Raw genomic sequence first — 25,450 nt, 5'->3', positions numbered from 1 at the left:
AAAAAACATCAATTTTATGTAAAATTCAAGCTACATATGTTTCCCATATTTTGTAATTTCTAATAGTGTATTTAAATACTCCCTCTTTAGCATCCTAGAAGGCACATTTTAAAAAATTAATCCCTTTTCCTACCTTCTGAATTATCCCAGGCAATTAATTCCATCCTTTTTAAGTGTGCATTTAAAAGTTATGTTCTTCATAGAGCTGATGGAGCATCCAGATGGAACATAAACAGTGTACTTTTCTCACTCACTGATATCTGAGGACTTAGCACCATCCTCAAAAAGATTGTTTTATATCCCCACCTGCCCAGAGTGATCTGTCTACAAAGGGAACCTTTCAATGTTTCAGAGTATAAATTCAAGGTGAGAATTATTTGTGATATGTAAGAAGCCTGGATGGAGAGAATGAAGATAAGGCTCTGGTATAGAGGGGAGAGTTATTTTAAAGAGGTCCTTTCACTGTCTTGAGAAGAAATGAAAAAAGGTAGTTAAAATAATCTTGTTAGGCAGAAACATCAGAAGTAGAAATGGAAATGACTGCAATTCTAGAGACATGACATTCTAGAAGAAAAAGTGGACACAGTTTTTGACCTGGGACACGCTTATCTGAGAATCGGCCATTTTTTCTCTCTTCTCTGATTCCTTCTTAGGAGAGATTAACCAAACAAATCTCACCTTCATCTTGAGAATGTGTCTGTAAAGGCATCAGGACAAACTTTTTACCTGGTGCTACCACACCCACAGGCAGAAGGACCTTAAAGCGCTGAAAATGTTCTCTCCTCCTGGCCTTTGTGTAGAATTCAGAAACAATGGCCAGCTATATAAAGATGAAATTGTGACTTTCTCATTTTTCTGCCCTCTAGTACTCTTCCTTGCCACAGACTCCAGTGGTTTCTGTTACAGCTATGGGAATATAGGCCAAACTGACTAGCCCCCTACCAAACACAAGCAGAGCAGCCTCTGTGATCTCCCTTTGGGGAAAAAGCTTAAAGATTTTCAGCTCTCCTGAAAGAATTTGGGAGCCTGTGTGCTTTACTCTGGCCTCACCTTGGAATCACATGGGGCAATTAATTAGAACAACATAAATGATTCCACCCAGAACAACAGGTAGAATCAGCATTTTTTCAAACTGGCCAGATGCTCTTAAGTGGAAGTTTGGGGTGAGAGCCACTTAGCTAAGCATTGCCTCTCAAACTTTCAGGTGCATATAAATTATTTGTTATTCCAGATCTCACTTGTAAGAAAATGTGATTATGTTGGTTTGGAAGGGAGCTCATTAGTTAAATTTTTTTTTTTTTCTGAGACAGAGTCTCGTTGTGATGTGTAGGCTGGAGTGCAGTGATGTGATCTCGGCTCACTGCAACCTCTGCCTCCAGGGTTCAAGCGATTCTCTTGCCTCAGTCTCCTGAGTAGCTGGGATTACAGGTGCCCGCCACCACGCCCAGCTAATTTTTGTATTTTTAGTATTGACGGAGTTTCACCATATTGGCCAGGCTGGTCTCGAACTCCTGACCTCAAGTGATCCGCCCGCCTTAGCCTCCCAAAGTGCTGGGATTACAGGCATGAGCCACCACACCAGGCCCTGTACCCTTTTTTTAAGCCTAGGCTTGAAGACCATGCTGCCAGTTGGGTTGCAGTCACCACTCACAGCTCAAGATGCTCACCTACCCCAACTTCCTGTGGCAGTAGTACAGGCTGTGCCTGCAGTGGTGTGCGAAGGGAAAAGAGGGGTCTCATTTGCTGTGCCTGAGCCACTGCACAGAGGCTGTGCAACTGGTGAGAGGGCATTTCACCCTTCATCTGCAGTGTGAGGACAGTTTTCGCACTTGTTGAGAGCAAATTTACTTTTCACAGTCCCAAGCAGGCAGCTCTTGGACTCTGAAAGTAGAATGCTTTTTCTTTTGTCCCAGTTTTGCCTTCTTGGTTCACTGAACTCTCCCCTTTCCCGGGAGCAGCACTCTGTAGGGCTAAACTTCTGGGAAACTGCATCATTCTTGGGTCCAGCCAACTCTGGGCCACTGCAGCCCTCCAAGCTGGCACTGGCCAATGTCAGCGGCAGCTCCTGAGATGCGGAGATAGGGGAACTGAGGTTCCCAGGGCTGGAGTCAGTCCCCTGATGCCTGCATTTTCCCAGTGGCATCCTGACACAACCACTTGCATCTTGGTGGAAAGTGATTAGCACAGTATGAATTCCCAGTCTGGTGCTATGCTCTCAAGAGTTCTTGAAGTCAACAGCCGTGTTAGTGTCAGGGTTCATGAGAACAAAGGAGCTCTCCCACAACTCTGTGGCAGTCCACAGGAGAAATGCAGGCTGCGGAAACATTTCCCACTTACCTGTCCTCAGCAATGCTGAGGCCCTCCAGGTTCCTAGCAGCTCTCTGCTGAGTTGGCCTCTTGCTTCCTTTTCCTTTGGCTCCTCAGATTTTTTCTGTGAGTTCTCAATTAGGTTCCAGTGTTCTTTCCTTGATATTCTATTGGAGGTATAAGTAATAGTTCAAAATATTGTTCTTTCTAAGGAGAACTGACATCCAGTGTCACAAATTTATCATCTTGAGCCCTTTCCTTTTTTAAATATTTTACCTACATGTATGTTTTCACAACTACCATGCAATGTAACATTTCTTTGATGCCAAGTTGTACAGATGTGCTATAATTTTTGTTACTGTTGATACTGAATAACCTGGTTTTGTTTCCTTTTTTGCACATTATTTAAAATATTAGATAGTGGATAAAATACCATCTCACACCAGTTATAAAGGTTATTATTAAAAAGTTAAAAGGTAACAGATGCTGCTGCCGGGTGCAGTGGCTCACACCTGTAATCCCAGTACTTCGGGAGGCCGAGGCAGGCTGATCATGAGGTCAGGAATTCAAGACCATCCTGGCCAACATGGTGAAACCCCATCTCTACTAAAAATACAAAAATTAGCTGGGCATGGTAGCACATGCCTGTAGTCCCAGCTACTTGGGAGGCTGAGGCAGGAGGATCGCTTGAACCTGGGAAATGGAGGTTGCAGTGAGCCGAGATTGTGCCACTGCACTCCAGCCTGGCAACAGAGCGAGACTCCGTCTCAAAAACAAAAACAAACAAACAAAAAAGTAACATGCTGCAAAAGTTGTAGTGGAAATGGAATGCTTGTACACTGCTGATGGGAATATAAATTAGTCCAGACATTGTGGAAAGCACTGTGGTGATTTCTCAAAGAACTACAAACAGAAGCAGCATTTGACCCAGCAATTTCATTATTGGGTACATAACCAAATAAATATAAATTATTTTATCATAAAGACACACGTACACACATGTTCATTGCAACATTATTTGCAATAGCAATATCATGGAATCAGCCTAAATGTGCATCGACAGAAGACCAGATAAAGAAAATGTGGTACATACACCATGGAATACCATATATCCATTAAGAAGAATAAGATCCGATAATTTGCAATAATATGAGTTGCAGGTCATTATGATAAGTGAAATAAGCCAGGAAAGGAAATGCAAACATTACATGTTCTCAATTATTCGTGGAAGCTAATAATTAAAACAATTAAACTCATGGAGATAGAGAGTAGAAGGATGGTTATTACAGGCTGGGGAGGGTGGTGAGTGGGGGGTTGGGAAGAAGTGGGGATAGTTTATGAATACAAAAAGTAAAACAAATGAAAAAGACCTAATATAACACAACAGGGTGACTATAGTCAATAATAATTTAATTGCACATTTTAATATATCTAAGAGTATAATTGGATTATTTGTAATGCAGAGAATAAATGCTTGAGAGGATGGACACTTCATTCTCCAAAATGGAATTATTATATATTGCATGTCTGTATCAACATATCTCATGTATTCCATAAATATATACACAAATATATATTTAAAAATATTTTTGGCCAGGCGTGGTGGCTCACACTTGTAATCCCAGCACTTTGGGAGGCCGAGGCAGGCAGAACACGAGGTCAGGAGTTCAACACCATCCTGGCTAACATAGTGAAACCCCATCTCTACTAAAAGTACAAAAAATTAGCTGGGCTTGTTGGCATGTGCCTGTAGTCCCAGCTACTTGGGAGGCTGAAGCAGGAGAATCCCTTGAACCTGGGAGGTGGAGGTTGCAGTGAGCTGAGATCGTGCCACAGCACTCTAGGCTGGGCAACAGAGCAAGATTCTGTCTCAAAAAAAAAAAAGTTTATGAGGAATTGTAGTAATATTTTCATTGTTTTGTTTTTTTTGTTAGAGGTACAAAATTTCTACAAATTTAACAATACAGATTTTTATATTCACTTTAACATTTTACAAAAAAAATGGAGTTAATTGAAAATGAAAGACAAAAAAAATGGCTAGAGCCTTGTGATGGGTACTCAGGAATTTTTGTATAATTTTTATATCTTTGTTTACATTTTTAATTTCCATAATGAATTTTAAATAAAAAATTTAAGGTTATTTTTAATAAAAACATTCAAATACTGAACATTAGCCACGTTATGTAATAAAAAATAGGCAAATATCTTCTCATAAATTATAGTAATAAATTTAGAGATTAGTATCAGATTTGGGTATCAAGATTGGTTTTGAAGAAGCAATGAATGTGCAGCTTTTGCATTAGCAATAGGCTACTCTAACTGCAGAGACAGGTGCCATCAACCAACTTTATGTTAGATTGCTTCTCCAAATATTTTTAGTTAATAATTAATTATTAATTTTTCCTCATTCTATGATGACATCATTACTTATTTGTAACAATCTGTGAGTTAGAGTACTCTTCTGTAAATCACTTCACTCTCCTACTCTGATAAAACCAGGTGGTTCCTATCCATAAATACTCCTTAAAAACTGTTTTCTTTTTGCTTACGTAACCTCTATAATGTTTTTGGTCGCACTTGTGTCCTCTTGTGGTATTTAAAGTATCTTCTTCTTTCTTTAATATTTATTAAGTCAGCAGAAATAACTTTGGTGCTAAAAGTCTGTTACTTGGGTTGCCTAAAGTCAGAAGTTATTTTAACACTTATGGCATGCTTGTTTTTGATAGGCTTTAATGGGATATAATTTATATAATACAATGACATTTTCATTGTAAATATCAATGTTTTATTTTTTATTTTATTTTATTTTATTTTTTGAGACGGAGTCTTGCTCCATCGCACAGTCTGGAGTGCAGTGGCGGGATCGCCTCATTGTAACTTCTACCTCCCAGTTCAAGCGATTCTCCTACCTGAGCCTCTGGAACTACAGGCATGTGTCACTACGCCCGGCTAATTTGTTTGTACTTTTAGTAGAGATGGGTGTTTCACCACATTGGTCAGGCTGGTCTCAAAATCCTGGCCTCAAATGATCTGCCTGTCTGGGCCTCCCAAAGTGCTAGGATTACAGGCATGAGCCATTGCGCCCAGCCTGTTTTTAATATTTTAACAGAGTTATATATAGATTATCACAACTAACTTTAAAATATGTTCATCATCCCTGAGTAAAATCTATCTTGTTTTCATTCACTTTCCACCATCACCCAGGCCTTAGACATCCATTAGTTTATTTTCTATCAATGAGCTTTTTATGGACTCTTCTTATATGTGGAATTATAAATTATGTAGTCTTTTTGAAACCTAGTTTGTTTCACTTAGTTTACTATTTTTGAGGTTTATTTCCAATGTAGCATGGATTATTGCTTAATTCCCTTTGATTGCTAAGGATTTTATTGCATAAATATGACACATATTTTTTTTACTGGCTGATGGATATTTGGATGGTATTCCCCTTTGGCTCTTATAAACATTGCTGCTATGAACATTCACATACAAGTCTTTGTGTGCCTTAGGTTTTCATTTCCTTTGCATACATGTGTGGAAAAATACTTCTGGGCCATGTGGCAATTCTGTGTTTAAAATTTTGAAGAATTGCCAAATTGTTTTACAAAATGACTGCATTATTTTGCCTTTCCAGCTGCAATGCATAGAAATTCCATACTTTCCACATTTGTCGACACTTGTTATTGTCTCTTTGCTATAGCCAGTATAGTTTGTTCATTGTTATCTCATTGTGATTTGATTTTTATTTTCCTAATAGCAAAATATATTGAGCATATTTTTATGTTCATATTAGCAATTTGTATAACTTCTTTGGTGAAACATATATTCAAGTCCCTTGACCGTTTTTAATTGGTAATTTGTCCTTTTATTATTGACATATAAGAGTTTGTTTTGGTTTTGTTTGTATTCCAGATAGTAGAGCCTAAAAAGATAGATAATTTGAAATATTGTCTCTCATTATGCAGCTTAGATTACATATTCTTCTTGGTGTATAAAAAAATGTTTTTTTCAATTTGATGAAGTTTATCAGTTTCTTCTTGATTGTGCTTTTTTGTTGTGTTATTTAAGAAATCATTAGTTGCCAGGGAGCGGTTGCCATAGAGTTGAGCAGTTTTCCGCCTGCGCAGGGCAAAGTCCCTGATTGAGGTGCCGCCATTTTTGCTGCCCAGCAGCGGAGCAACAGTCAGAGACACTATCCGTTTACATCCGTCTCGCAGACCCTGGGAGAGCGGCTGCTGCTGTGGATGATCGAGGGGATTTGGTACCAGGTAAAGCTGGCCGAGCAGGCTGCGCAATACAGCGTGCTCTGGAACTGAACCCGCAGTATCGTCCAAGAAATGGTGTAATCAATGAAGAAAGTAGCAGGGATGGATGTGGAACTGACAGTTGAAGAAATAAACCTCCTATCTATTGCATATAAGAATGTGATTGGAGCTAGAAGAGCCTCCTGGAGAATAATCAGCAGCATTGAACAGAAAGAAGAAAAAGAAGAAGACAAGCTAAAAATGATTTGGGAATATCGGCAAATGATTGAGACTGAGCTAAAGTTACTCTGCTGTGACGTTTTGGATGTACTGGACAAAAACCTCATTTCAGCAGCTAACACTGGCGAGTCCAAAGTTTTCCATTATAAAATGAAAGGGGACTACCACAGGTATCTGGCAGAATTTGCCACAGGAAATGACAGGAAGGAGGCTGTGGAGAACAGCCTAGCGGCTTATAAAGCTGCTAGTGATATTGCAATGACAGAACTTCCACCAACGCATCCTATTCACTTAGGTCTTGCTCTCAATTTTTCTGTATTCTACTACGAAATTCTTAATTCCCCTGACTATGCCTGCAGGTTGGCAAAAGCAGCTTTTGATGACACAATTGCAGAACTGGATATGCTGAGTGAAGAAAGCTATAAAGACACTGTGGACTTCAGGCATGCAGGGTGATGATGAAGAACAGAATAAAGAAGCGCTGCAGGACGTGGAAGATGAAAATCAGTGAGACATAAAAACCAACAAGAGAAACCATCCCTGACCACCCCACTCTTCCCCATCCCGTCCCTTGGAAACTCCCCATTGTCCCTAAGAACCGCCAAATCTGACTTTTACATTTGGCCTCAGAATTTAGGTTCCTGCCCTGCTTTTTTGTTTGTTTTTGTTTTTTTAACAGTTTTCAAAAATTCTTAAAGGCAAGAGTGAATTTCTGTGGATTTTACTGGTCCCAGCTTTTAGGTTCTTTAAGACACTAACAGGACTGCACAGAGGCTTTTTCAGCATTACTGTATTGTCCCCGTGCCAGATGTGGCAAGATTACCATTAGAAATGGAAATTACGTTTGAAAGCCATTAGGTGATGCTTCTAGATGATGCAAGCGTCTAAGGGAGATGTTAATCACACTATAGAGGCATAAGTGGTATCATTTTTCAGTTTTTCTAATTGTTTAAACCGTATTTTATACCAACGTTTGAAAGTAATTCGGTGTTAGCTTGACATGGTTAAAGATTGTTTGGGGAGGGAGTTTTGAAATGGTTTTGCTGTAAAAAGTTTTTCAAACTCTACAGAAATGTTGCTGAAAAGCATGGTGCTAGTAACAGTTCAACAATCGTGGCTGCTCATTCTTGCCTACTTTTACTCTCCCACTGAAGCGGGTTAGGGTTGCAGGTGGTATGGAAAAGCCTGCATGCATGTTCAATTATTTGTTTCTACTCCTTCTCCCTCCCGCTACCTGCTTCCCCTCACTCCTCCCCTCTGCTAGCTCAATCACTTCTGTTCAGTATATGTAACTTGAAGCTAATTTGTACTACTGGATATCTGACTGTAGCCACAGATACAGAATCTGTATTGTTCTTACTGAAACACAGCGTGGAATTAACATTAAACTTATATAAAACAAACCTAAATGTAAAAAATAAATAATCATTATCAAATACAAGATTATAAAAAATTACTTCTGTGTTTCTTGTAAAAAAGTTGTCATTTTAGCTCTTACATTTAGCTTTATAGCTCATATTAAGTATTTCAGTATGTGTTTGATTTGAGATGGGATCTGACTTCTTATTTTAAATGTTTATAGCCAATTTTCTTAGAAACATTCTTGGAAAAGATGTTTCTTCCACACTGAAATTTTGTGGAACTTTTATGAATGTTAATTTGCCATAAATGAACGTGTTTTTAAATGGATTTTTTTTTTTTTCTGAGACGTTTGCTCTGTTGCTCAGGCTGGAGTGCAATGGTGGGATCTCAGCTCACTGTCACTTCCACCTCCCAGGTTCAAGTGATTCTCCTACCTCAGCCTCCCAAGTAGCTGGGACTACAGGTATGCACCACCACGCCTGGCTAATTTTTTTGTATTTGTCGGTGAGATGGAATTTCACCATGTTGGCCAGGTTGGTCTCGAACTCCTGACCTTAGGTGATCCACCCACCTCAGCCTCCCAAAGTGCTGGGATTACAGACATGAACTACCACACCCGGCTGCATCTTCAAATATATTCTATTAATTACATGGATAATTCCATTATTATATATATTATTCTATTATTATATATATTATTATATATTAAATAATAATTCTTATTATCCTAGATAATAATAATTCATATCAAAAAGTATAAATTGTTTTATTTTTCTTGTTAAAAACTGTTTTGTGTATTTGGTATTCTGTGCACATTTATATTGTTTTGTAAATCTTTTTTTAGAGACAGGGCCTCACTCTGCCACTCAGGCTGGAGTGAGGTGGATCAATCAAAGCTCACTGTTACCTGAAACTCCAGTGCTCAAGCAATTCCACCACCTCAGCCTCCCAAGTAGGTGGGGCTACAGGCATGCGCTTCCATATCCAGCTAATTTTATTTTTTTATCCTTGTAGACACAGTACCTTCCTATGTTTCCCAGGCTGGTTTTCAACTCCAGGCCTCAAGCAGTCCTCCAACCTCAGCCTCCCAAAGCACTGGGTTTACAGGCATGAGCCACCAAGCCCAGCTTATCTATATTTGTTTTTGGGAAGAACTTGTCAATTTCCATTAGAAATAGTTAAAACTTTGAAGATATTTTGTTGAATCTGTAGATCAACCTGTGAGATATTCTAATCTTAAAAATGGTGATTTAAAACTTGATTATTTAATGTACGTTAATTTATTCAGTTCTATGATTTTTGTAAATTAAAAAATAGGGTATAACATATTTGTACTTCTTTTTAAAACTTTAACATTTCTGCTTATTGCTATTATAAATATATTTTTTTATTTCATTTTCATTGTTGATTTATTTCATCTATAACTGCAATTTAATTTTGTTTTCTGACCTTTCATTTTGTGACATTAATTAACTTGTTTATAGTTCTAGGGATATTTTATTGAACTTATGTATTTTTATATAGAAAACTATATCATCTGCAAAAAAAGATCTTTATTTGTTATTTTTCAATCTGGAGAACTTTTTTATTTTTGTTGTATACTTTATTGTATTGTATAATAGTTCTAATGTTGTGTGTTAGAAAGTATAAATTTCTTTTCAATTTTTGAAAGTTTTTTTAAACAATTGATATTATTTATTAAATATTCATTGAATTTGACACATAAGATGTCAGGCCCTAAACTTTTCTTTGTGGAAATATTTTAATTAATACTTTACTTGTTACGTGATTGTTTATATATACATATATATTCATATAGACTTTTTTATTTTTAATTGTTACAGACACATAATAGTGGCACATCTTTATGTAGTACATGTGATAGTTTGATACAAGCATATAATATATAATAATCAAATCAGAGGAATTAAAATATGCATCACCTAAAACATATTTCATTTATTTTTGTTACAAACAGTCTCTGGGAAGTATATCTTATTTCTTAATTTTACTTTCATAATTTGTGGCTACCAATTTATTTATTCCTATTTTGTGGTATTCTATGTGTAATAAATGTTTAGGTGACACAAAAATAGAAATAATAATATAGAGTAAGTCTTTTGTCCAATAAATAACCCAAAGTTTTCTTTGTTGTAAGATGAAGAATATAATTATATTTTTATCCTTAATGCTTATATTTATTATTTGAGGCAATAAAAATCTCAATCTAATCCAAATTAGTAAAACTGACATATAACTTTGGCTTTTATCAAGAGAGCAGATTGAATTGACCCCATAAACTTTATGAAAATTTTTTAAAGACAGGAAATTAATTTTAATAATAGTAAATGCAAAACAATATTATATTTGAATGATAATATAGAAAAAATAACTTGATAGGTTACTACTTAGCATATATAGATGAATATGTAAAGAAAGTATAATAAATATATATGTATATGTAATTTATCTTTAATAAAGATGAAAATTCTGCCTTTTTCAGCAACATTGAAGAACCATGAAGACATTATGCTAAGTGAAATAAGCCAGATACAAAAAAACAAGTACTGTATGATTTTGTATTTATGTGAAATCTTTAAAAACTCAGAGTCATAGGAAAAGAAGAATAATAATTATTACAGGCCAGGATGTGGCAGGAAATGACAAGGTATCAGTCAAAATATACATACTTTCAGCTATAAAATAAATGCTGAGAAGGTAACATATAGACTGGTGACAATAGTTAATTATACTGTATACTTCAAATTTTTTCAAAATCAAATCTCAAGTAATCTCACCATACCCACTCACATGCAAACACATAAAGTATGAAAAGTGATAAATACGTTAACTAGCTTAACCGAGGTAATTAAAAAATGTGTACATGTCTCAAAACATCATATTCTAAATCCTAAATATATACACTTTTAGTTTATTTTATATATCGATAAATGTAAAAAAAAAAGTTAAAGGTAATTAACAAGTATTATCTGGCCACATGTAAACTCCATTTAGAACCATTTTCAACATCTTCTGGATTAAATAAAAAATCTAAATCCATATTATGTTTCTGATATCAGGAAAGTGCTAACGAGAGAGAATGGTAATTGTAGAAAAAATCTGAATTAAGGTAAATGCTTTAACCCATATTAGCTTTATATTATATAAAACAGTAATTCTGGCTATATATTCATTGGAGTGTTTCTGAAATTTGTGCATAATACATATGTAATACATACATAGTAGCAAAAATAATCACACTTCACAAATTATTACAATGTGATGTATTGGGAAGGAGGTCTTCTACACGAAAAACCTTGAGAGTTTGCACGAGATGATGTTTTATGTCATAGACAATCTATGAGACATATTTTACTAATGTATGCAACTGTTGCTATTTATGCTTTTCAGGAAAATAATATATATTTTAAACATTTAATACAGATAATTAAAATTGTCGAGAAGTTAAAACAATCCATATTATGCTAAATATAGTTGAAGAAAAATATGAGAAATTCCCAGGACCAGGAGTAAATAAAGGGAATAATCCAGAGGAGTAGTCAATTTAAGAAGCACATGCTCTATTCAGACAGAACTAATCACAAGAATGTCAGATTCATGTGCATTCAACTTCCAACAAGGCAAATGGAATCAGCAAAGAAACACACAGACTGGAGACATTTCCAAGTATGATATCTTCCACATGTGAAAACTAAGTTATATATTATGTTGCACACTAATATATAACTTGCACACTAGTATATAAACTACCAAGATGAAGGGTCAAAAGAAATTGGTACATAAACATCAGATATTTGACTTATGTTTAAATATTTTTCAATACAATGGAAAAACAGAAAACCAAAGTAATGGGCAATGAAAAAAAAACTATAAGCTTCTCAAGTCATATCTGAAAAAAAAAGCAAATTGAAAGTAAGCTATTACAAATGTGGTGAAGCAGTGTAATGTACAACATATGGGTTACATATTAAAATACACTGAGCTGACAAGAGGCCAATAAAATAGAATACTAAGCAAAATTGATGTAGTTACATATTTTACAGGAGGCAAATAAATAGAGAATGAAATATACTTCTACATATATGAAGATTGGATTGAGAAGAAATGAACATCTAATTGCTTTACTAGACTATATGAAAAATGAAATATTTAAAGAATTGGTGATTAAATAGTTTCTAAAACTGAAAACCTTTAAATCCTTTAAAAGTTTAGAAGTGTAATATATCAAAAAGAGATTAAAGCATTCTTAAGTAAAGTGATAGTCTGGCTATTAGGATTAGTACTGCAATAAACATGGTAGTAATGTTGCCTCCTTGACATACTGATTTTATTTCCTTTTGATATATACCCAGTATTGAAATTGCTGAATCATAGGGTAGTTCTATTTTTAATTTTTGGAAGAATCTACATACTGTTTTTTCTAAAACATAATGTTAAGTAAAATATGCCAAGCATAGAAAGACAAACACCATATGATACCATTTTTATGTAAAATTTAAAGCTCATCTCATGGAAGTAGAGTAAAATGGTGGTTACCAGAGGCTGGAAAGGATGTGGGGAGGAAGAGATGAGAACAGGTTTGCCAATGAATGCAACATTATCATTTAAAAGAAAGAATAGGCAGGACATGGTGACTCACACATGTAATCCTAGCACTTTGGGAGGGAGACAGAGGCAGGTGGATCACCTGAGGCCAGGAGTTCGAGACCAGCCTGGCCAACATGGTGAAACTTTGTCTCTACAAAAAATGCAAAAATTAGCCAGTCATGGTGGCGAGTGCCTGTAATCCCGGCTACATGGGAGGCTGAGACACACGAATTGCTTGAACCCTGAAGGCAGAGGTTGTAGTGAGCAGATTGTGCAACTGCACTCCAACCTGAGTAACAGAGCGAGACTCTGTCTCAAAAAAAAAAAAAAAAAATTTCAAAAAATTTAAAAATAAAGAAAGAATAATTTTTTGTGTTATATTACACAAAGTAGGGTGACTATAACTAATAATAATATGTTATTATATAGGTTAAGTTAGCTAGAAGAGAGAATTTTGCATGTTATCAGCACAGAGGAATAACAAATGTTGAAAACAATGGCTATGCTAATTATTCTGGTTCTATTATACAATGAATAAATGCACTGAAATATCACACTGTATCCATAAATGTGTATAATTATATGTCAATTTTAAATAAAATAAACCTTAATTTAAAAAAAGGTCAAACTTCATAACACCAACACAAAGAAAAAGCTCATAAAAGCAGTGAGAGCAAAATGTCTCACCTTTGTATAAGCCAGAAAACAGAAAAAAAAGTTGCTAAAATGTTAAAGTAAAAGCTTCTACATGGCATAGAAAATAATCAACAGAGTGAAAAGACAAACTACGGGCCAGGTGTGGTGGCTCACGCCTGTAATCCCAGCACTTTGGGAGGCTGAGGTGGTGGACCACTTGAGGTCAGGAGTTTGCAACCAGCCTGGCCAACGTGGTGAAGCCCCTCTCTTCTAACAATACAGAAAATTAGCTGGGCATGGTGGCAGGTGCCTGTAGTCCCAGCTACCGGGGAGGCTGAGGCAGGAGAATCACTTGAGCCTGGGAGACAGAGGTTGCAGTGAGCTGAGATTGCGCCACTGCACTCCAGCCTGGGCAACAAGAGCGAGACTCTGTCTAAAAAAAAAAGACAAACTACAGAATGGAAGAAAACGTGCAAACTGTGCATCTGACAAGGGGTTAACATCTAAAATATATAAGGGACTCAAATAACGCAACAGCAGAAATAATAATAATAATCACCCAATTTTAAAATGAGTGAAACCCTGAATAGATATTTCTCAAAACAAGATATATATATAGTTGACAGGTGTATGAAAACATGCTCAAAATCATTAGTCATCAGGGAAATGTAAAAGTAATATAGTTGTTACTTTACTTAAATTAGCATGGTCATTATCAAGAAGACAAAAGATAACAAGTGTTAGCAATATGTGGAGAGAAGGAAACCCTTATGCACTATGGAGACTAAAATGGTTATAAAATATAAAATAGTTACTAAATGCTGAAGTGATTAGAGGGGAGAGGAGGATAAAAAATGTTGGCCAAAAGGAATATAATTACAATTTTATCAGAGAAATAAATTTAATGCTGTTTTTTAAATAGCAAGGTGGCTATAGTTACTTATGAGATTGTACAGTCTTGAAAAGGGCAAAGGTAGTGGATGTTAAATGTTCTCACCACAAAATAATAACTTAGATAATGCATTTGTTAATTAGCTGAATTTAATTATTTTACAATCTATATGTACTTTGAAACCTTTTGTTGTGCATAATAAACTTCTACGATGTTATCTTCAATTAAAAATAAATTTTAAAAGCATGCTTAGAAAAATTATTCAGCTGGGTGTGGTGGCTCACACCTGTAATCCCAGCACTTTGGGAGGCCAAGGAGAGCGAATCACCTGAGGTCAAGAGTTTGAGACCAGCCTGACCAACATGGAGAAACTCCGTCTCTAATAAAATACAAAATTAGCCCTGTGTGGTGGCACATGCCTGTAATCCCAGCTACTGGGGAGGCTGAGGCAGGAGAATCCCTTGAACCTGGGAGCAGAGGTTGCAGTGAGCCAAAATCTCACCTTTGCACTCCAGCCTGACAACAAGAGCACAATTCCATCTCAAAATATGTATATATTTTTTCAAAAGTAATAACCCTGAGTGATATGCTTGCTAATAGAAGTCACACAAGCATACACTCAGAAAAATGATGGTTTCCTGGCCAGGCACAGTGGCTCACACCTGTAATCCCAGCACTTTGGGAGGCCGAGGTGGGCAGATCATTTGAGGTCAGAAGTTTGAGACCAACCTGGCCAACATGGTGAAACCCTGTCTACTAAAAATATAAAACTTAGCCAGGCGTGGTAGCAGGCACCTGTAATATCAGCTCCTCAGGAGGCTGAGGCAGGAGAATCGCTTGAACCTGGGAGGCGGAGGCTGCAGTGAGCCGAGATCATGCCACTGCACTCTAGCTTGGGAGACAAGAGTGAAACTCCATCTTAAAAAAAAAAAAAAGAAAATGTTTTCCTGTATAAAGGTAAAATTAAAATTAAGTAGTGAGAGACATGCTTTGGGACTATTAAATCATGGGGGACCCTGAACTGAGAACTACATATAGTCCTTAGCACCAGGAAATTTAAAAAAAATAATTGAGATAGGCTGGGTGCAGTGGCTCACACCTGTAATTTCAGCACTTTGAGAGGCTGAAGTAGGCTGATCACTTGAGGTCAGTAGTTCAAGACCAGCCTGGCAAACATGGCTAAACCCTGTCTTTAATAATAAAAAAAAAAAAATTAGCTGAGCATGGTGACACATGACTACTAGCTACTCTGGAAGTCGAAACAGGAGAATTGCTTGAACACAGGAGGCAGAGGCTGCAATGAGCCGAGATCGCACCATTGTATTCCAGCCTGGGCAACAGAGTGAGATTCCATCTAAAAAAAAAAAAAATAGATATTATGAAAGTGAAATTCCACATGTTTTATTTAAATCGGATAGCAAATTCTGTGTTTTTAAATAATTGATGACAGCAAAATAATTTTTAGGAAATTTTATCACTAACTTGTTAAAAAGGGATGGTACTTCCAGTGAACCTTTGGCAGAATACTGATGATTCTCTTATCAGATCTGATTAGCACCATAGGACTGACAGTGGCATAGGCATTGACCATAAACTTGTGGACGCTGTAGATGACAGGGCTGAATACCCATAACAGCATTGTGGAGGATGAGACAATTAAGTCCAGTGAGTACATAGCCACAAAGAAACTCACCAGCAGCAAGATGGTCTTGGTGGCCCTTTTCTCTGGGGAGGTTCTTAATAAAAAGCTAGTGCTGTGAAGGTGCTGGGAGCGCCTCTGATGCCTGGACAAGAGAATCACGATGTATGCACTTGAGAGCAGCATGATTCCTACAAGGAAGACATCTCCGGATAACGACAGAGTAACAAACAGCCTTCTGATGATGACATTCATTGGGGAAAGTGAGCAGTATTTACTGACTTTCAGAATTAGCTGGGTCACATTGGAAAAACCTACAATGTAGATTATCATGTCACTGTTGAAAGACAAATTGAGGGACCAAAAAAATAATAAACCTAGGATATTGTATTTTGTGATTTTATGTTTAAATCTCACCAACCAGGAGGTGTTGGGGCTGATGGTGATGGTCTGAAGGATGCTCAGGAAAGAGGTGTTGCAGATAGAGAGGCCCCTCATTACCTTGTATATGTAGAACACAGCCTTACATCTAAAGTTATTCTGAAAATTCTATGACTCAAACATATCTGGAGACAATAACTTTGCTGCAATGACTAGCATCACTATCTGGACAAAGGCCAAGTGACAGATGATCAGGTCATGGTTTTTAGGCTTGCTATACTCAAAGAATGTAAAAATGTGCCAGAGAAGAAGAAATATGTTGGCTGAAATTCCAATGCCAGCTTGAAAATAGAAGACCTTGGCCGGGCGCAGTGGCTCACGCCTGTAATCCCAGCACTTTGGGAGGCTGAGGCAGTTGGATCATGAGGTCAGGAGATCCAGACCATCCTGGCTAACACAGTGAAACCCAGTCTCTACTAAAAATACAAAAAGCTGGATGTGGTGGCGGGCACCTGTAGTCCCAGCTACTTGGGAGGCTGAGGCAGGAGAATGGCGTGAACCCGGAAGGCAGAGCTTGCAGTGAGCCGAGATCACGCCACTGCACTCCAGCCTGGGCGACAGAGCGAGACTCCGTCTAAAAAAAGAAAAGAAAAGAAAAGAAAAGGCCTTTTTCAAAGATAACATATGACATGTGTGTTCATCCTAATGATGTAGAAGAAACATATTTTGAAGACCTGAAAAAAATAGATTTGTGTCATCAATGTTCTTTTGTCAGTGTTCAAAATTATTACCATTTTCATTATTTTTATTTTACTCTCATTTTCTTGATTAACCCCATCTTATATAAATTCTTGATAATGTATCTCTTATACTATTTTCTAAACCAAATAAATATATACATATATATTTATTATGAATATATATAATAAATACATTTTCAATTATGCCTGTCTAAGGGGCACACTACCTGTATTCCTCATGTACCTTGGCCTTCATCTCAGTAATCATATCCTTGTTTTATGTTCTCTCATTTTATATTTACCACTTCAATTAGGCATATAAAATGAATAGTATTTGTACACTTGAATTGAATGCATGTTAATGTGAAAAGACTCACTAAAACAATTAAAAATACATTAGGTTGAGTCTTTCTCATGATCTATCATTTTGATACAATTTATTCATCTTCACTCTTCCATGGTTTTTGACCCCTGTGATTTTACTGGACTCACCATGATAATTCATGATATTTCTTCAGCATATTAGCAATTTTTATCCTATCTGCACCCTTATATTCTCTTTGTCATGAATTGTAATGTGTAATGTGATATCTTGAAATTCAGATGTCAATATGCTTATAGGGACTAGGGTACATTATTGTGCTTAATGAAACCCTAATTTACTGTGTATAATATAGAAATAGTTCTGGCTGTCTCTGTTTAGTTCACATCCTAGAGATTTATTATATGATCTCTCTTTATCTCAGAACACATTTTTAAATATTTTCCTCTCAGTTACCAAGAAGATAAACACTACTCTTTTTTTTTTTTTTTTTTTTTTTTTTTGAGACAGTGTCTTACTCTGTCGCCCAGGCTGGAGTGCAGTGGTATAATCTCTGCTCAGTGCAACCTCCACCTCCTGAGTTCAAGCGATTCTCTTGCCTTAGCCTCCCAAGTGGCACCCACCGTGTGGTGCCCACCACCATACCAGCTAATTTTTGTATTTGTAGTAGAGACAATTTCACCATGTTGGCCAGGCTGGTCTCAAATTTCTGACCTCCCAAAGTGCTGGGATTATAGGCATGGGCCACCGAGCCTGGCCACTACTTTTAATTACTTTGTTTCAACCATGAAGTTGCATCAAAATAGTCACATCTTCCTGAGACTTCACTTAATACAGAGATACTCTACCACGCCTAGAAAAATATTTAGTCTTCAATAAGAAAGATAATTCCTCTCAAGTTTTCTTGTGATAACTTCAATACTATAACACCTTGTAAAATTTTGCAGAACAATTTTGCAGTTAGCATTTCATATTATTTGGCCAAGATTCAGACATAATTTATCATTTTAATTTAATCCAGGGCTAAGAACAATTTAGCTTCGTGACATTAAAAAAGTGAAACACCGTTAAATTCACTCACTTTTTAAATAAAATGTGTCTGATTCAAGGTCACTTATCATTATACAATTCCATAAATAAAAATATATGAGATGATGCAAGAATGTTGACATTGAGTATCCTTGGATAATCAAAAATTAGTGACTGAGAAAATGTTGCTCTAAAATCACCAGATATGTTTGATTTTATAAAGGAAACATCTAGTTGAGTAAATGGTTATTACTCTTTCTATGAAACTTTAGTAAGTAAATGTGGTGGGAAGTCAGGGACCACGAATGGAGGGACCAATTGAAGCCATGGCAGAAGAACATAAATTGTGAAGATTTCATGGACATTTATTAGTTTCCCAAATTAATACTTTTATAATTTCTTACACCTGTCTTTACTGCAGTCTCTGAACATAAATTGTGAAGATTTCATGGACATTTATCACTTCCCCAGTCAATACTCTGATAATTTCCTATGCCTGTCTTTAATCTCTTAATCCCGTCATCTTCGTAATCTGAGGATGTACGCTGCCTCAGGACCCTGTGATGATTGCATTATCTGCACAAATTGTTTGTAAAGCATGTGTGTTTGAACAATATGAAATCTGGGCACCTTGAAAAGAACAGGATAACAGCAATTTTCAGGGAACAAGGAAGATAACCATAAGGTCTGACGGCCTGCGAGGCCGGGCAGAACAGAGTCATATTTCTCTTCTTACAGAAAGCAAATAGGAGAAATATCACTGAATTCTTTTCTTAGCAAGGAATAGCCCTGGGAAAAGAATGCATTCCTAGGGGGAGGTCTCTAAAATGGCCACACTGGGAGTGTCTGTCTTATGTGGTTGAAGATAAGGTATGAAATACACCCTGGTCTCCTGTAGTGCCCCCAGGCTTGCTAGGATTGGGAAATTCCAGCCTGGAGAATTGTAGTCAGACTGGTTTTCTGCTCTCAAACCCTGTTTCCTGTTAAGATGTTTTTCAATGACAATGCATGCCCAGCGGGACTTGGAACCTCAACAGTAATTCTAATTTCACCCTGGCTTTGTGATCTTGCTCTGCCCTTCTGCCCTTGTGATATTTTATAGGCTTTGAAGCATGTGATCTCTGCGACCCACTCCCTATTCGTACACACCTCCCCTTTTGAAATCCATAACAAAAACTTGCTGGTTTTGCGGTTTGGGGGGCATTACAGAAGCTGCCGACATGTGATGTCATCCACGGAGACCCAGCTGTAAAAGTTCCCTCTTTTGTACTCTTTCTCTTTATTTCTCAGACTGGCCGACACTTAGGGAAAATAGAAAACAACCAACGTTGAAATATTGGTGGCTGATTCCCCCGATAAGTACACACATTTATCTTAGAAACAAACAGCGAAAGGTTTCCACCTTACATCTACACCATCAGCACAGTTGAGTTCTGCTGTCAAGTTGAAATCAGAAAAAAACACAAAGTAATTTTAAATTAAAGACTTAATGGTATCCAAATTTTAAGGATCACACTTCAGTACTAGAAAAATATATTTGAACATGAGATAATAATATATGTACAGTTGAGTTATTAACTATATATCTATATAGTTTTATTAATGTAACCCATATATTATGAACCACACACCAAAAGAAGATATAGGACAAATAATTAGATTAAATAACATAGATAAGAATTTTAATATTTTATTTTTTCACCCTAGAAAACATCCAGTTTATGCTAATTCATTCTCCTTACTCTGTAAATAACCTAAACACACTGAAACGGAATAATCTTCTGCATGATCAGATGGTGTGTTTTTCCACTGAGGCTCTTGAGAGCATTGATGCTGATCCCAGACGAGATCAGCAATCTTGGTCGTCACAATCACGGTTGTCATAAATTAGAGCATACAAATAGAGTATGATTGAATTGATTGTATCTTCAAAAATTCTTATCACCTGCCAGAGCTAAACAATTGATAATTGCCTTTAACATATTGCAGAAGTCATTTTTAATACAAATATTAAACTTAACTGTGTTCTATGTTTTTATTTGATAAATCTGACAACTACACCACAGTTAGAATTATGGAATTTGCATTAATATGATGTCAAACTGGGTGAAACAAAGTAGGAAAAAAAAAGTCCATAGATGCTACTTTTAGGTTGTTTAGAGTGCAAAGAAAAATTTGGTTTTATGTGACCCATTAAAAATTTCAAAATCGGGCCGGGCGCAGTGGCTCACGCCTGTAATCCCAGCGCTTTGGGAGGCCGAGGTGGGTGGATCACAAGCCCAGGAGATCGAGACCATCCTGGCTAACACGGTGAAACCCAGTCTCTACTAAAAATACAAAAAAAATTAGCCAGGCATGGTGGCGGGCACCTGTAGTCCCAGCTACTTGGGAGGCTGAGGCAGGAGAATGGCGTGAACCCAGGATGTGGAGCTTGCAGTGAGCTGAGATCGCACCAGCCTGGGCGACAGAGAGAGACTCCGTCTCAAAAAAAAAAAAAAATTCAAAGTCTGAATGCACAACTTAGCTCTCACCATTAGATAACCTAAGGCTGCTGAGGCTGACAGTGATGCTCCTGAGTACTCTCAGTAAACACATAACGCAGGTCAAGTTTACTCTCATTATACTGCCTTTCACATGTGTAATGTAGTGATTAACTCTACAAAATGTGATAAATGACAAAAGGAGATACTTGTTTACAGTTTCATGGTAACCAGAACCAAATCCTGTATGTGCTACCACCCTACAATAAAACAAAATAATTTTATGGTCATTCACTGAAGCTAATTAATGTAAAATATCAAACAGTAATCATGCTTTGAGATAATTCTAAACATTATAATATACTTAAGTGTTTTCAACTTTAAAAGAACAAACAAATATGACTAAATTCTTATGAATTAGTTCAGATTTCTTGTGTTTCAAAAAATAAAATTTTAGCTAGGTATATACAGTAAGTTAAACTGAGAAAAAGCTAGTATAATAACAAATAAAATACAATTACAATTTAAATACAGTATTATAAAATTAACAAAGTATTTATAAGATCAATACATTATGGCCCCAGTATTCATAAAGTTGCTTTTTTTCATTTGGAATCATATTAGATACTTAGATATGATTCACTGAGACATGACTGAAATTATGAAAAGAATGATCCTAACTCTTCATTGGGAAAATTTTGCCTCATCCCACCACTCACCTGAGTCTTGAGCTCTCACTGTTAATAATGATGACAAACAGTCACCCAGCTGAGTCTTTGGAGTGAGTCCATGTTTGAGGGATGAGGCTCACAATGTGTGGTTTTAAGGAAGCAAGGCCGTCAGCCCATCCCTCCAGGCCTGTAATTTTCACGTCAAATATAAAGATAGTACCAGCTCTGGTTTTGTGATTTTAAGAAAGGAACCACCAAGGGAAAATGAAACTTTTTGATTCCTAGAAAATACATTAGAAACAGCTGTGCTCCAACTTTTCCACGTGTAAGCTTATTTCCCCAGGTATATTCAGCCCAGTGGGTTGTATGGTGTCTGTTCTTATAAACAAAAGAGTAATCTCCCAATTACCCAACTTCGAAATTAGTAAAACACATTGTCAAATTTCCCACTGCATTATTACTGGTTCAAGTAATTCATGGTTGCCCTCACTAATGTTCCCCAGCAATCTCTGATTTTCATGATAAGAAGTAGACCAAAAGCACCTTTGTGAGAATCGGAAAAATGCCACCTCTGTGAGACCTATATGGGCAAAGTGCTCCATTTTCCTGAAGATACAGTTCTGAGTCAGGGCACTAGACATGGGAGCAAAATGTAGGCTACTTTATACCTCTCACTATTTTGTCCAGGTACATTTATAGAGTATAGAAGTGCACATCTATTTCAAGCAGTGAGTGTTTAGATACAAACTCTCCATGTCAAGAAATTTAATTTTTTTAGATATGGAGTATCAATGGGTTATTCTACCACCCTGACCCTCAGATTTCTTTGTGGCTTCCACTCACAGGAGTGCTTTACACACTCAGTAGTAAGGCACACGTTTTATAGCAAAGGCCATATTTTTGCTTCTGTGACACCCATCAAACACCATTATATTAAAACTAAAGTTAACATTAATCATAATTATCACTGCCTATTTGCTTTCTTAGTCTAGTATTGTATGTTAAATTGTTGTATGTTAAAATAGTGAGTTCTATTTCTACAAACCTGTGGATCTTAGCACAGTGCAGGCGCTCAGCTCTTTAGTTTCAGCCTGGCTGTGCTCTCATGCATCCATCTTTAATTCTCTAAAAAGAAGGCCCTCCATTTGGCCTAAGTCAGGACCAAACAACTCAGACTTCTATTGTCCACAAGTTTAATTCTTCCTGCTCTCTGCATCCCAGTCTAACGTATCATCAGCTGCCATCAATATAATTTTATTTTCAATTCAATTTAAAAACAATCTCATATCCATTTTTTTAGACCATAATTTAGTTGCCTTTTGGAAGCCTTTCAATTCCATTTAAATCTTTTTGTCTACTCATCGAAGAAAAACTGTCAAGAAATAATCTTCTGAATGCAAAAGCTATCAATAAAAAATAAAGGCAACATAAGGCCTTTCCAGGTAAACAAAAACTGAGTTGATTTCAGCTAGGTAAAAATACAAAAATTAGGTGGGTGTGGTGGTGAGCGCCTCTAGTCCCAGCTACTTGGGAGGCTGAGGCAGGAGAATCACTTCAACCTGGGAGGTGGAGGTTGCAGTGAGCTGAGATTGTGCCACTGCACTCCAGCCTGGGCAACAAAGGGAGACTCTGAGAAAAAAAGAAAGAGAGAGAGAGAGAGAACCAAATAACCAAAGAGAACAATTTGAATCTCCATGAAATGACAAAAGCACCAGTAAAGATAATCATGTCATTATAAAACACATCATGCATACATTTTTTTATTTCTTATTTTTAAAAATGAATGCATAACAATATAAATAAAATTGTATTGTTGGACCAATCACAAATACGTGTAATATACTTACCAAAAACTGAACAAAACAGGTGAGTGATAACATGTTTTGCAATAAAAATTAGCTGAATATTCTGGAATAAATGAGAAAATTCAGAAATGAGAAATAAAAAGGTTAATATCAAATGATTTTTAGATGTATCTTTGCTCTTTTTTCTTTTCTCATCTCATTTTTAAAAATAAAATTATATAAAATAATAAGTGTAAGATAATAAGTTTATAGCATGTGTCAATATAAGTGTAAAATTTGTATCACAAAATGAGAAGCAGAAATAGAAATACATAGAACTGATGTTTGTATAACTCATCAGAATTAAGTTATTATAAATATAAAACAGATTCTGATGAATGAAGATGTATATCAGAAGCCCTAAAACAGCAAGAGATAGCCACAAATATATATTAAAAATGATTTTTAAAATTGCGACGTTATATAAAAATGCTTTCTTAATGCAAAATAAGGCAAAATAGTAGAAAAAGAAATAAAATATACATATGATATATAGAAAACAAAAATAATACAGAAAAAATAAGTCCAACTACATAAATAATACGAAATATAAAAGGATTAATTAATTAAATATGAAAAACTAAGATTGTTAGACAGAATGTAAAAATAAGAATCCCTGCTCCTCGGGAGGCTGAGGCAGGAGAATCACTTGAATCCAGGAGGCGGAGGTTGCAGTGAGCCAAGAATACCCTACTGCACTCCAGCCTGGGTGACAGAGCAAGACTCCATCTAAAAAAAAATAAATTGACAAAAATAAAGCAAGAAAGAGATAATCTAAAAATAACAGAGATTTAAGTACTTCACTCTCAATAATGAATTAAAAAACAGTCAACAGGTCAAAGACTAAATAGACGTGAAGGAAGCAAAACCACTGAGATCTAGCAGACACATATAGTTCGTTCCACATAGCAGGAATAGACTATACATTTTTAGTAAGTTTACATGGAATGTTTTTTCTTGCTCTGTTGCCCAGCTGGAGCGCAGTGGCCGGATCTCGGCTCACTGCAAGCTCCGCCTCCCGGGTTTACGCCATTCTCCTGCCTCAGCCTCCCGAGTAGCTGGGACTACAGGTGCCCGCCACCTCGCCCCGCTAGTTTTTTGTATTTTTTAGTAGAGACGGGGTTTCACCGTGTTAGCCAGGATGGTCTCAATCTCCTGACCTCGTGATCTGCCCATCTCGGCCTCCCAAAGTGCTGGGGTTGCAGGCTTGAGCCACCGCGCCTGACCAGAATGTTTTTTAGAATAAACTATACTCTAGGTAATAAAATACACAATAAAATTAAAAGAATTGGCCGGGCATGGTGAGCCATGGTGATCTTGGTTGCGGTGAGCCAAGATCGTGCCATTGAACTACAGTCTGGGCAACAAGAGCGAAACTCTGTCTCAAAAAACAAACAAACAAAAATTAAAATAATTGTGTAAATGCAAAGTATTTTCTCTCACTGCAATGGAATAAAATTAAAAATTCATTACATCAGGAAATTTGAGTATGTGAAAATTAAGCAATGAAATTCTAAATAGCCAACGTGTCAAAGAAAAAATTAAAAATTGGAAAATATTTCAGATGAATAAAAATGTTTACTCAACAAAACATGCAAGACGCAGCAAGCATTGTGACCAAAGGGCTATTTATAGCAGTTAATTTCTTCATGAAAAAAGGCATTTCAAATCAATAACCTTAGGCAAAGGGATTTCTTTGGGACAAAAAGTAGTCATACTGAAATGCCTACCAGGAGATAATGGAGAGTGCAATTCTTTGGGAATAAGATCTTTGAAAAGTGTCCACATAGTTAAGAGAATCTAGCAGGGAATGTACAGGATTAGGGCCAGCTGCCGGCTCAGAAAAGACCTAGAATGATCCTAATTTCTGATGTCTATTTGACCTTCAATCTCTGGACAAGCAGAAAGTAAAGGGGAAGGCCAAGTTGAAAACGTTCTGGTTAAGTGGAAAAGGCATTTTACAAGAGACACACAGAACACAGCTTCAAGGACTTGAAATTTTTTGCATTGGTAAATTTATTTATTTAGGTTAGTAAGTTATTCTGTAGCTGACAC

At 36.5% G+C, this 25,450-nt stretch overlaps 2 pseudogenes across 1 annotated transcript; one reads left to right on the top strand and one right to left on the bottom strand.

The window, feature by feature from the left end:
• Positions 1-5,381: 5,381 nt before the first annotated feature.
• LOC101019586 lies at positions 5,382-8,202 on the top strand (annotated as a pseudogene). Its single transcript, XR_001900676.3, has one exon. The product of XR_001900676.3 is annotated as a 14-3-3 protein epsilon pseudogene (transcript).
• Positions 8,203-15,745: 7,543 nt separating this feature from the next.
• LOC101019242 lies at positions 15,746-17,570 on the bottom strand (annotated as a pseudogene).
• Positions 17,571-25,450: the final 7,880 nt, after the last annotated feature.

Source organism: Papio anubis, chromosome 4 (genome assembly GCF_008728515.1).
Source record: "Papio anubis isolate 15944 chromosome 4, Panubis1.0, whole genome shotgun sequence".
NCBI lineage: Eukaryota > Metazoa > Chordata > Mammalia > Primates > Cercopithecidae > Papio > Papio anubis.
This window is presented reverse-complemented; position numbering and strand designations above follow the sequence as displayed.